This window comes from Scyliorhinus canicula, chromosome 9 (genome assembly GCF_902713615.1).
Source record: "Scyliorhinus canicula chromosome 9, sScyCan1.1, whole genome shotgun sequence".
Lineage (NCBI taxonomy): Eukaryota > Metazoa > Chordata > Chondrichthyes > Carcharhiniformes > Scyliorhinidae > Scyliorhinus > Scyliorhinus canicula.
Window position 1 is genome coordinate 115,726,044 of NC_052154.1, and position 14,190 is coordinate 115,740,233.

At 51.0% G+C, this 14,190-nt stretch overlaps 1 protein-coding gene across 12 annotated transcripts in view; it reads right to left on the reverse strand.

Annotated features, from left to right (window-relative positions):
* Positions 1-14,190, reverse strand: part of chrm4a (cholinergic receptor, muscarinic 4a) — a 118,443-nt gene that overhangs the window by 22,013 nt on the left and 82,240 nt on the right. For 2 of the 12 annotated variants that reach the window (XR_005461878.1, XR_005461879.1), the window contains one exon: positions 8,187-8,459. The exons of the other annotated variants lie outside the window; for them this stretch is intronic. The gene's annotated coding sequence lies outside the window, so the exon portion shown is untranslated. Of the gene's footprint in view, positions 1-8,186; positions 8,460-14,190 lie in introns of those variants that run through there. 12 annotated transcript variants of the gene reach the window in all.

Genomic DNA, 14,190 nt, shown 5'->3' on the forward strand with positions numbered 1-14,190 from the left:
TCCCTCCCCCCACCTTCCCGGTGTTTTTTTCTGTTTCTTTGACATTCCCCTCCTTCCCTATGTCTTCTTGAACCAGCTTGTTTCTTGAGCTACTCAAGTGCGACTTCCACCGACATGATGCCACCTAAAGTCCATTTCCTATTTCTCAAGTTCTTAGACGTTCAAGAATAGAATCTCTACAGTGCAGAAGGAGGCCATTTGGCCCATCGAGCCTGAGACCCACCCTTTGAAAGAGCACTCTACCACTTCCCCACCCTATCCCTGTCACCCTGCACATTGATCATGGCCAATCCACCTCACCTACACATCTTTGGACACCAAAGTACTCAGAGGAAACCCACACAGACGTGGAAGATCATGAAAACCCCACACAGCCAGTCACCCAAGGCCAGAATTGATCCCGGGTCCCTGGTGGTGGGAGGCAAGTAATGAATGTAGGAAACTGTTATATATTATCTTTTATTTTTGTGGCAGTAATGCTATTAAAAAATCCCTGGTTTGAAATACATACAGGCAGTGTGGCTCCCAAACCTGTAATTAAGGAGTCGTAAAAGTGAGATAATCATTGCTGCTAACCATTCACTTTTTTACACAACATTTCACCCCCCCTTCCTTGAGTCCAGAACATTGGATATTTTTTATAGAAAGACTTCACAGCGGTAGGGCCCTGGCGTGTAGATCAGTAATTTAAAAAAAATAAATTTGGAGTACCCAATTATTTTTTTTCTAATTAAGGGGCAATTTAGCGTGGCCAATCCACCTAACCTGCAAATCTTTGGGCTGTGGGGGTAAAACCCACACAGACCCAGGGAGAATGTGCAAACTCCACACGGACAGTGAGCCAGGGCCAGGGTTTGAACCCGGGTCCTCAGTGCCGTAAGCTGCAGTGCAAACCACTGTGCCACATGCCACCCTCGGGTGTAGATTATTTATGAAGGAGTAGTGTTTAGTCTGAACTAAGCAGGTCATGGGACATCTTAGTGGGATACTGATGATGTAATTTTTAAAAAAAATAATTTTTATTGGAATTTTTTACAGAAAATATAAAATATAACAACAAACAATGAAATGCAACAAAATAACCCATAACAACTGTAACACCCCCCAGACCGCCTCAACGCATGTATCATATCCCCCCCACCCCCCAACCCCAACAAAGAACTTAAAAATAAATTAAAATTAAATAAACAAACATAGTCATCGCCCCCCCCCCCCTTTTCACTCCTCCTTACCCCCCCCTCCCACCCGGGTTGCTGCTGCTACTGTCCCAGTACCCTATCGTTGAGCCAGAAAGTCGAGAAAAGGTTGCCACCGCCTAAAGAACCCTTGTACCGATCCTCTCAGGGCGAATTTGACCTTCTCTAGCTTAATAAAACCCGCCATGTCATTGATCCAGGTCTCCATGCTTGGGGGCCTCGCATCCTTCCATTGTAGCAAGATCCTTCGCCGGGCTACTAGGGGCGCAAAGGCCAGAACACCAGCCTCTTTCGCCTCCTGCACTCCCGGCTCCACCCCAACCCCAAATATCGCGAGTCCCCATCCTGGCTTGACCCTGGATCCCACCACCCTTGACACCGTCCTCGCCACCCCCTTCCAGAACTCCTCCAGTGCCGGGCATGCCCAGAACATATGGGCATGGTTCGCTGGACTCCCCGAGCACCTGACACACCTGTCTTCACCCCCAAAGAACCTACTCATCCTCGTCCCAGTCATGTGGGCCCAGTGCAGCACCTTACTGATGATGTAATTAATGGGAGGAGCCTGGTCTGTCTGTAGTTTTGTATTCTGCTAGTAGATTTTAAGTTGAAAACCAGTTTGTTATAGGATTTGTGTCTAAGACAGAAGGATTTTCAGGTTGTTCCTGAAATGATAACTTTATTTGTGTGTGGAGTTTGAACTGTATTGGATGGAATATAGATAAAGACCGGTGTAAATAATGAGCTAAAAAAAATTTTTCATTTAAGAATTGTTTAGCTGATAATTGTGAAGATATTTATTTGATGTTAATGTGGTTAATTCTGTGTTTAAATGAAAGTTGTTTTGACATAAAAGATACCTATTGGTCAGAGTCATCTTTCCGGAGGTGAAGAATCCTTTCCGCACAGTTTTACAAATTGCAAATTGTTTCCGGTTTCTTTGGCATGGGACCTCATAGGACAGCTACTTTGATAATGGACCCTGCATGTCGGCCCTGCAATTCACACTGCTGCCTGATAGGATACCAGAACACACCTCAAATTTTGTTGGAATTCCGGTTCTGGATCCTATCTGGTATCCTATCCTATCCTAATATCCCAAAAATTATAGAGGGTCAGGGGGCTGAGTTGAGTATGGTTGCCATTACAAAAGAGATGGTGCTAAAAAAGCTAAAAGGTCTTAAAATTGACAAATCTCCTGGCCCCGATGGGCTACACCCTAGAGTTCTGAGGGAGGTGGCTGAAGAAATAGCAGAAGCGTTGGTTGAGGTCTTTCAAAAATCACTGGAGTCAGGGAAAGTCCCGAACAATTGGAAGATCGCTGTTGTAACCCCATTGTTCAAGAAAGGATCAAGACAAAAGATGGAAAATTATAGGCCAATTAGCCTAACCTTGGTTGTTGGTAAAATTCTAGAATCGATCGTTAAGGATGAGATTTCTAAATTCTTGGAAGAGCAGGGTCGGATTAGAACAAGTCAACATGGATTTAGTAAGGGGAGGTCGTGCCTGACGAACCTGTTAGAATTCTTTGAGGAGGTGACAAGTAGGTTAGACCAGGGAAACCCAGTGGATGTGGTCTATCTGGATTTCCAAAAGGCCTTTGATAAGGTGCCACACAGGAGGCTGCTGAGTAAGGTGAGGGCCCATGGTGTTCGAGGTGAGCTACTGCCATGGGTTGAGGATTGGCTGTCTGACAGAAGGCAGAGAGTTGGGATAAAAGGTTCTTTTTCGGAATGGCAGCCGGTGACCAGCGGTGTCCCACAGGGTTCAGTGTTGGGGCCGCAGCTGTTCACCATATATATTAATGATCTGGATGAAGGGACTGGGGGCATTCTAGCGAAGTTTGCCGATGATACAAAGTTAGGTGGTCAGGCAGGTAGTGCTGAGGAAGTGGGGAGGCTGCAGAAGGATCTAGACAGTTTGGGAGAGTGGTGCAGGAAATGGCTGATGCAATTCAACGTGAGAAAATGTGAGGTCTTGCACTTTGGAAAAAAGAATCCAAGCATAGACTACTTTCTAAACGTTGAGAAAATTTATAATGCCAAAGTACAAAGGGATCTGGGAGGCTAGTCGAGGATTCCCTAAAGGTAAACATGCAGGTTGAATCTGTGATTAAGAAAGCGAATGCAATGTTGTCATTTATCTCAAGAGGGTTGGAATATAAAAGCAGCGATGTGCTACTGAGCCTTTATAAGGCTCTGGTTAGGCCCCATTTGGAGTACTGTGTCCAGTTTTGGGCCCCACATCTCAGGAAGGACATACTGGCACTGGAGCGTGTCCAGCGGAGATTCACACGGATGATCCCTGGAATGGCGGGTCTAACATATGATGAACGGCTGAGGATCCTGGGATTGTATTCATTGGAGTTTAGAAGGTTAAGGGGAGATCTAATAGAAACTTACAAGATAATACATGGCTTAGAAAGGGTGGACGCAAAGAAACTGTTTCCGTTAGGCGAGGAGACGAGGACCCGTGGGCACAGCCTTAGAATTAGAGGGGGTAAATTCAGAACAGAAATGCGGAGACATTTCTTCAGCCAGAGAGTGGTGGGCCTGTGGAATTCATTGCCGCGGAGTGCAGTGGAGGCCGGGACGCTAAATGGCTTCAAGGCAGAGATAGATAAATTCTTGATGTCACGAGGAATTAAGGGCTACGGGGAGAATGCTGGTAGGTGGAGTTGAAATGCCCATCAGCCATGATTGAATGGCGGAGTGGACTCGATGGGCCGAATGGCCTTACTTCCACTCCTATGTCTTATGGTCTTATGGTCTTATAGGCAGCAGTGTGAATTGCAGTGCCGACATGCAGGGCCCATTATCATAGTAGCTATCCTATGAGGTCCCATGCCAAAGAAGATAACCTGCGTGGTGCCATATCAATTTCTGATGCCTTGCAGAGTCCTGTCTTGTTTGACATCAGCATAAAATGCAGCTATTATCAAAATCTTTGAGAAGCTTTATTTCACAAAGAGGATTGGGCGCGATTTAACAGGAAAAAAATCTATGTCTAGTTTTGGGCATGTTCAGTGGGTGTTTCTTTGGAGAGTACAACGCTTTGAAACACCCCGTTATTCTACAGAACTTTGCCATTTCTTTTTTTTATATAAATTTAGAGTGCCCAATTTTCCAATTAAGGGGCAATTTAGAGTGGCCAATCCTACCCAGCACATCTTTTGGGGTGTGGGGGTGAAACCCACGCAAACACGGGGAGAATGTGCAAACTCCACACGGACAGTGGCCCAGAGCTGGGATCGATCTTGGGACCTCGATGCCATGAGACAGCAGTGCCAGCCACTGTGCCACCGTGTTGTATCACTTTGCCATTTCTTATGGCCTCAAGAGCGTTTCTCTCCTCTGAGGGCACACTTAGCATTATTTCCTGCTGGTGAGCCCTGAAGGAAAGGCTCCTTGCAGATCGCGGTGCCAATTTGGAATTCCCTGTGGGCCCATCCCTGGCAATGCCAACCTGACATGTGGGCAGTGCCCCTGGGCATCCTGGCATTGCCCGGGTGGCACTGCCATTGTGGCACTGCCAGGGTGCCAGGATGGCAGTGAGAAAGTACCCAGATGCCTGAAGGTGTACCAGGGTGCCACCCTGCCCTGTCGCCGAGTACCCGAGGGGTCTCTAATGGCTTGGATCCCCAAGTGCCATTACAACCGGTCCAAGTTTGTGGAAACCAGTGCTAAACGGCACCATGGCGAAGCCCTGAGAACGGATATTTAAATAAGCCTAATGGCTTAGTAGTTAAATCTCGTGAGGCATTTTGAGCGTCGCAAATCTCACGAAGGCCCCTGGTAAGATTCAATAGCCTCATCCCGACATCAAGTCGGGCGCGACATGGCCGTTAAATTGCGCCCGAGGAGTCTGACAGAGAATCGTGTAATTCAGCCCTGGGATCAGTTGTGTTTTACTGAACCTCTTAAATCGATGTACACCCTATTGTAACAGCCAATCACTCTCTATTTAGGTTCAATTCTAGGTGTGCACACATAAACATAAAAATTAAATTCTGCAGAGATTTCAAATGATTTTTTCCAAAGTTGAACTGGGTTGAGCTCACAGGGACATTTATCAACTTTTTCTAAAAATGCAGCCAGCAGCTATTTTTGGTGGCAAAGCTTGATTTGATTGATTATAGAAAACTTGAAAACTTCCAGAAATTTAAATCATGTTGCCATCAGTATTAATGAGACGGAAAGGGCTGGCAAACTATCCATCACCCAGATTTGCCGTTCTTCTGTGAATGGAGATGCAGCAGGAATGTAGTTAATCTTTGTCGTGGCTGAGTGCAGTGGAAGGGGTTACCTTGAGGGAAACCTCCATATCTGTTTAGATCTGCCTTCCCACATAAAAGGCTGGTGCAGGGTAAAGAGGTGTGTGGTGAGACCAAGCAGATGGAGCCTACCACCTCCCTGGAGAGGAAGGGGGAAATGCCTCAAGAAATAAAACACCACTCCCACCTAGTTCAGTAGGGGGGCCGTGTGCATTTAGATAACTAGCAGTAAAAATTGGAGGCTGTTGCTTCTCTATTGTCCATTTTCCATTACTGCAGAAAGTCAAAATCTACCTCATGGTTTATTCAAATAAAAGTGAAACTAAATCATAATTTGGTTAGCCTGGTTAATTGTACTGTTAAAATCCTGCGGGAAAGGAGTATGAGGAGAATGTCCAACTGCAACTCATGCATTACCATGTGATTACCAAACATCCCACAACTCCTTTGTCAACATGTTTGTTGTTTGGAGGGAGCAGAATGGTATCTGGTTTGTGTTTAATGACGGCAGAGCTTCGTCAGGGTCTTTATTGAACTGCCTTAAGATGTCTGCCTCCAGAGAGACAGCCTCATGGCACAGTCACATGATGACTACAGGAAGCCAGATGTGACATCAGACTGTTTACATTTCAAAACCCCAGAGTCCATCAATTGGGCTTCACCATAAGATGGGGTTCCTTGCTCCCACGTGTGAGTTCTGTGCACGCCAGTGAGTGGGTTGGTTATTGATCTGCATGAGGAATTGGATCCCAGTAAGAGTGGAGGTGTAGGGTTAGGGGAGGGGGTGTGGGTGGGTGGATAGGTTACCCAGTCACAGGCTCTGTGGAGATCTGTGACCTCTGTCCAGGACGATTGGCCATGATGCAGTACCCCTAATAAGTGTAGATAACAGGGTGGCATGTGGCGCAGTGGATAGCACTGGGACTGCGGCGCTGAGGTCCCGGGTTCGAATCCCGGCCCTGGGTCACTGTCTGTGTGGAGTTTGCACATTCTCCCGTGTCTGTGTGGGTTTCACCCCCACAACCCAAAGATGTGCTGGTTAGGTGGATTGGCTATGCTAAATTGCCTCTTAATTGGAAAAAATATATAATTGGATACTCTAAATTCATTAAAAAAAAGTGTAGATAACTGAGCTTTAGTGGAGTGAGATATGTGCAGTGGAGGATTCATAACTGATTCCCACCCCCCGACTGCCTCCCTCATCCTGATCCAGGGAGCAGAAAATACCGAGTGGCCATTCTCTTAAAAAATATATTTTTGTTAAAGATTTCATATTATAAAACACCAAATAAAAAATTCATACAAACAAAATACCATTTGCAAACTCCTTCCCTTGAAGTGAAAAAAAACCCAACCGTAGAACTACCCTCTCCCCACCGACTGTGATCAATTCCGAATGATAAAAGACGGCGGAATTCTCCGTTCCAGTGGCTAAGTGCTGGCACCAACGGAAAATCTGCGGGTGGTTCACGACAGGAACATCGCTGCAAATCCTCACCGATTCTGGAACTGGTGAAGGGTGAGCACTGACGCCACGTGAACCACCCGCAGATAGTGCGGAAAACGACTGGAGAATGGCCTGGTCCCGGGCCGCGCATGCGCAAGGCTGATGGCCTGCACCATTCGCACCGTCAAACATGGCAGTGGCCATGCTGGATACCTAACCAGCCCACCCCCCTGCAACCCCCCACCAATCCCGGATCCCGGATGAGTGTGGCAGCGCTGGACACAGTCTGCAGCCGGCACACCGGGTTCTGTACCGCTGGGACCATACATGGCCCGCACCATCGGGAACTCGGCCCATCGGAAACAGAGCATCACAGGTGGACCGGCGAATGACATGCAAATGGTCTTGTGGCTGAGCGCGGCGTGCGTCCTGATGACGCCGGTTTGGAGGGGGCGGAACATCGCAAACCGGCATCAAACCGGCGCGTGTCCGATTCTGGTGTAGGAATCCATTCTCTGCCTGATCGTCGATCCCAATTTCGATTTGAATCCATTTAATCAAGTCCCAAGTCCATGTTCCTTGACAAAAGCCACCACCTCCTCCAACATATTGAAAAAATGACCTTTCGACCGAGAAGTCACTCTCAGCCTCGCCGGGTACACCACTTAAAACCTGCCTCCACTCCTACGGAGTATTGACTTCCCTTTATTAAAAGCTGCACGCCGCTTCACTAACCCTGGTCACTCTGAGGGTAAATCTGATGATGCCTCCTCTCCACCTCGAGTCCCGATGCACTTTGGCCCATTGAAGAACCCACTCCTTCTCCTGGATGCTGTGGAATCCAATAATCACCGCCTGCGGAGGCTCATTCGCCTGAGGCTTCCGCCAGAGTCCTCGGTGGGCCCGATCCAACTCTGGAGGGGACACTCGCTACCCCCCCTCCCTCCCAAAGGCTTGGCCAATATCTGAGAAAAATGTTCAGTTGGCTTCAGGCCCGCCAACCCCTCCGGCAACCCCACGATTCTGAGGTTCTGTCTCCTCGACCTGTTCTCCAAGTCATCTAGCACAGTGGCTAGTACTTCTGCCTCACAGCACCAGGGACTTGGGTTCGATTCTGGCCTTGGGTGACTGTCCATGTGGAGTTTGCACTTTCTCCCCATATCTGCCCAGGATTCCTCCCATAGTCCAAAGATGTGCAGGTTAGGCGAATTGGTTGTGATCAATGCATGGTGTTAGGGGGATAGGGTGGAGGAGTGCTCTTTTGGAGGGGCAGTGCAGACTTGATGGGCTGAATGGCCTCCTTCTGCACTGTAAGGATTCTATGGAATAACTGTCAGATGCTGCAAATATCTCCTGCTCCAGGGTAAGGAGCTAGGTGAATAATTTTTATGACTATAATCACCTTCACATTCATTGGCAAAGCCATCCGTACCTTGCTTTGAGGTGGCGCTTGTGATTGTGACAGCTGAAAGTGTTTGTGTGCCCTCTGTCCATTCTCCCTATCACGCTATATCCCAAGGAAAATGCACTGATGCAACGATGTCTGGAAGCAAATGGTTTGTTGAAGTCTGGACAATGTTCTGAAGTACCTGCCACAACATTCCCTGTAAAATTCTGCCACTGTAAAGAACTCCAGTGTCCCACATACCTGGTGGAGTTCGTGCTCTGCTTTCCTCGTGGAGAGCAGGTCAAAGTCCACCTGTAGCTTTTTCTTCTCCGCCAGGAGCTCTACGGTCGGGCCTCAGAGTATCACCGGTCCACCTCCAGTATGGAGTCGACTAGCTGTTGCCGAGCCACCCTCTCTTCCCTGTCTCTCTGTGCTTGGTAAGTGATAATTTCTTCCTTGAACACAGCCTTCAACGCCTCCTAGAATGTGAAGGGTGAGACCTCCCCATTCTGTTTATGAGTAATATACTCTCTATGGCCTGTGATATTTTCTTGCAGAAAGCGTTATTGGCCAGGGGGGGTCGTGCCCAACCTCCACCTGGGGCGTTAGGCATGGACCGTCTCCAACCTCACATCCATATAATGTGGAGCGTGGTCGGAGATTACGAGATTACTTCGGCGTCACCAACGGGGTCTCGGTCTTCCAACGGGAGATGGACCGAATGGTTGACTGGTACGGACTGCGGGCCACTTTCCCATACCTGGACAATGTCACCATCTGCAGCCACGATCAGCAGGACTATGACGCCAACTTTGCCAAACTTTGCCGGGGTTTCGGTCCCAACATGGCTGGCAGCTCCAGGACCTGTTCTCCTCCGTAGACACGTTTGACTCCACAAGGCGGACCCATTGGTTGAGAGGGTACAGCTACTTCACACCAACCCGCAGTACGCTTACGTAGCGTACCCCAACGGCCGCCAAGACACAGTCTCCCTCAGGGACCTGACACCAGCTGGTTCCACACACACACCCACTCCGCCCGGCGCCACCCTCCCTTCTCCTGGCGCACCCCACCACAGCCCCCGCTCCAGGACAATCCGTCCTCCCCTTGCTCCCACCCGGGGATGAAGAGGATTTCAACACGCTCCTGGAGTCACCGAAGACTAAGCCGCCGCCGGAGTCGCCACCAGCACTATGACACTCCCGACGACAGATCAAGGCATCGGACCGTCTGAATTTGTAATATTATCTGTACTTTTAAAACGCAACTTTCTGTATATAGTTCTCCACCACCCCCGCCGGACCCATTTTTTAAACAGGGGGGGGAATGTGGTAGTCACCACTGATATATGTTTATATAGGTGCTTTACGGTAAGGTACGGGGGTAGATCCCTGCCTGCTGGCTCCATCCAGTAGGCGGAGTATAAATATGTGTGCTTCCCGTACAGCAGCCATTTCGTCAGCTGCTGTAAGAGGCCACACATCTCTGTGTAATAAAGCCTCGATTACATCCTACTCTCGTCTTTGCGTAATTGATAGTACATCAGCCATTAAGTCCCCTGACCTTCCAGGTGACTATCCTTTTTTTAAAAAATAATTTTTATTGAATTTTTCAAAATACAAACATTTTAACCCCCCCTACATTCACATTTAAATTATAACAAAACAAAGTCAAACCCCCCTACTTAACAAGAAAAAGAAAAAAAAGGCCCCCCCCCCCCCCCCCCCACCCGCCCGCCCCCCCCCCCCCCCCCCCCCCCCCGCCGGCGAACCGACAGTCAGACCAACTTATCATTTCTAGCAGCGTCCTCGGGCAGGCCTTGCCCGTGCCACCACCGCTCCCGTACTTCCTTCGTCTTTGTCCCCCCCCCCCCCCCCCCCCTCCTCCCCCCTCCCTCCCGCCCTCCCCTCCCCTCCCGGGTTGCTGCTGTCATGGCCTCAGTTTCTATCTCTGATCCAAGAGGTCTAGGAAGGGTTGCCATCGCCTGGAAAACCCCTGCACCGACCCTCTCAGGGCGAATTTGATCCTTTCCAATTGGATGAAGTTTGCCATGTCGTTTAACCAGGTGTTAACACTCGGAGGCCTTTCGTCCCTCCACTGAATCAGGATCCTCCTCCGAGCCACCAAGGACGCAAAGGCTAATATTCCAGCCTCTCTCGCCTCCTGTACCCCCGGTTCCACCCCAACCCCGAAGATCGCAAGTCCCCATCCTGGCTTGACCCTGGACCCCACCACTCTCGACACCGTCCCTGCCACCCCCTTCCAGAACTCCTCCAGTGCCGGACATGCCCAAAACATATGTGCATGATTCGCAGGGCTTCCCGAACATCTAATACACCTGTCTTCACCCCCGAAAAACCGACTCATCCTTGTCCCCGTCATGTGGGCTCTATGCAGTACCTTAAATTGAATGAGACTTAGTCTCGCACATGACGACGACGAGTTGACCCTCTCCAGGGCGTCTGCCCATGTCCCGTCCTCTATCTGTTCCCCCAGCTCTAACTCCCACTTATCTTTCAGCTCCTCTACTGGTACCTCCTCCACCTCCTGCATAATCTTATAGATGTCCGAGATCTTCCCCTCCCCTCCCCAGACCCCTGATAGCACCCTATCACTCACCCCCCTGTCGGGGAGCGCGGGGAACCCCGCTACCTGTCGCCTGGCAAATGCCTTCACTTGGAGGTACCTGAACGTGTTCCCCGGGGGGAGCCCAAATTTCTCCTCCAGCTCTCCCAGGCTCGCAAACCTCCCCTCTATAAACAAGTCCCTCAGTTGTCTAATACCCGCCCTCTGCCAGCTCTGGAATCCCCCTCCTGTGTTTCCCGGCGCAAATCTGTGGTTCCCTCTTAGTGGTGCCCCTATCAGACCTCCCACTTCCCCCCTGTGTCGCCTCCACTGCCCCCAGATCTTGAGGGTGGCCGCCACCACCGGGCTCGTGGTATACCTCGTGGGAGAGAGCGGCCATGGTGCCGTTACCAGTGCCCCTAAGCTTATGTTGCCGCAGGACGCCCTCTCCATGCGCTTCCAGGCTGCCCCCTCCCTTCCATCATCCACTTTCGTACCATCGATGTATTTGCCGCCCAGTAATATCCTGAAAGGTTGGGTAACGCCAGCCCTCCACTATCCCTACTCCGCTCCAAAAAGACCCTTCTAACTCTCGGGGTGCCATGTGCCCACACATACCCCATGATACTACTCGTTACCTTCTTGAAAAAGGCCCTGGGGAGGAAGATGGGCAGACACTGGAACAAAAACAAGAACCTCGGGAGGACCGTCATTTTAACTGACTGCACCCTCCCTGCCAGCGACAGCGGCACCATGTCCCACCTCTTAAACTCCTCCTCCATCTGTTCCACCAGTCTGGAAAAGTTCAACTTGTGGAGGGTCCCCCAGTTCTTTGCCACCTGCACCCCCAAATACCTAAAACTTTTAACTGCTCTTTTGAAGGGGAGCCTCCCAATTCCCTCCCCTTGGTCTCCCGGGTGTATTACAAAGACCTCACTTTTCCCCAGATTTAACTTATATCCCGAAAAGTCCCCGAACTCCGCTAGTATCCCCATTACCTCCGGCATTCCCCCCTCCGGGTCTGCCACATACAACAACAAATCATCCGCATAGAGCGAGACCCGATGTTCCTCCCCTCCCCTTGTCAGTCCTCTCCACCCCCCTGAACCCCTCAGTGCCATCGCCAACGGCTCAATCGCTAATGCAAAGAGTAAGGGAGATAGGGGACATCCCTGCCTAGTACCTCGATGGAGCCCAAAATATTCTGACCTCCTCCCGTTTGTTACCACACTTGCCATCGGAGCTGAATAGAGCAGTTTTACCCACTTGATAAATCCCTCCCCAAACCCAAACCTTTCCAACGTCCCCCACAAGTATTCCCACTCCACCCTGTCAAATGCCTTCTCCGCGTCCAGCGCTACCACTATCTCCGCCTCCCCTTCCACTGCTGGCATCATAATCACATTTAACAATCTCCGGACATTTGTGTTAAGTTGGCGTCCCTTCACGAACCCCGTCTGGTCTTCATGGACTACCCCTGGCACACAGTCCTCTATCCTGGTTGCCAGGACCTTTGCTAACAGCTTGGCGTCAACATTCAGGAGGGAGATGGGCCTGTAGGACCCGCACTGGACCGGGTCCTTGTCCCGCTTCAAAATCAAGGAGATCAGGGCCTGCGACATTGTTGGGGGCAGTACCCCCCCCTCGCGCGCCTCATTGAAGGCTCGCACCAGCACTGGACCCACCAAGTCCACAAATTTCCTGTAAAACTCCACCGGGAACCCATCCGGCCCCGGCGCCTTCCCCGCCTGCATCTGGCCTATCCCTTTAATTAGCTCCTGCAGCTCTATCGGCGCCCCCAACCCTTCCACCAGCTCCTCCTGTACCTTTGGGAACCCCAATTTGTCGAGAAAGTTCTTCATTCCCCCTCTCCTCTTCGGCGGTTCAGACCTATACAATTCCCTATAGAAGTCCCTAAAGACCCTATTCACCTCTTGCCCCTTCTGCACTACGTCCCCACCCCTCTCTCTCACTCCCCCAATCTCTCTGGCTGCATCTCGCTTACGAAGCTGGTGTGCCAGCATCCTGCTCGCCTTTTCCCCGTACTCATACGCCGCACCCTGCACCCTTCTCCACTGCATTTCCGCCTTCCTAGTGGTCAGTAGGTCGAACCTGGCCTGCAAGCTACGCCGCTCCCTTAATAGCCCCTCCTCTGGCGCCGCCGCATATTTCCTATCTACTTCTAGGAGCTCCCCCACCAGCCTCTCCCTTTCCTGCCTCTCCTTCCTCTCTCTGTGTGCCCTTATGGAGATCAGCTCTCCTCTAATCACTGCTTTCAAGGCCTCCCAGACCGTCCCCACCTGCACCTCACCTGTGTCATTCGTACCCAGATAGTTCTCAATGCCCGTTCTCACCCTTCTGCACACCTCTTCGTCCGCCAACAGCCCTACATCCAGGCGCCACAACGGGCGTTGGTCCCGCGCCTCCCCCATGTCCACGTCCACCCAATGTGGTGCATGGTCCGATATCGCAATGGCCGAGTACTCCGTGTCCTGCACTCTCGGTATCAGCCCCCTGTTCAATACGAAAAAAATCGATCCTAGAGTACACTCTGTGGACGTGGGAGAAAAAAGAATACTCCCTCGCCCTAGGCCTACCAAATCTCCATGGGTCTACCCCTCCCATCTGCTCCATGAACCCCCTTAACACCTCTGCCGCTGCCGGCCTCCTATTCGTCCTGGAACTCGATCTATCCAGCCCAGGGTCTAACACCGTATTAAAGTCCCCTCCCATGATCAGGCCCCCTGCCTCCAGTCCCGGGATGAGGCCCAGCAGGCGCCTCATAAAACCCGCGTCGTCCCAGTTCGGGGCATACACATTTACCAGTACCACATTCTCTCCCTGCAGCCTACCCCTCACCATCACGTACCTGCCCTCCTTGTCTGCCACCACCTCTGCCGCCACAAACGACACTCTCTTTCCCACCAAAATCGCCACCCCCCGGTTCTTGATATCCAAGCCTGAGTGGAACACCTGTCCCACCCACCCCCTTCTCAGGCGGACCTGATCTGCTACCCTCAAATGAGTCTCCTGCAGCATTGCTACATCAGCCTTCAGTCCCTTCAGGTGTGAGAAGACCCTTGATCTTTTGACCGGCCCATTCAGCCCCCTTACGTTCCACGTGATCAATCGGGTCGCAGAGCGACCCGTCCCTACTCCCTGTCGATTAGCCATGTCTTGTCCCTTGCTCGCCCCGGGTCATCCCTTCTTTTCTGACCCGCTTCCCATAGCGATGGCCCCCCCCCCCCCAACCCCCGGCTCTCCCCTTCTCGTCCCTGGTCTTTCCAGCAGCAACCCGGTGTCCCCCCCCCCCCCCCCCCCC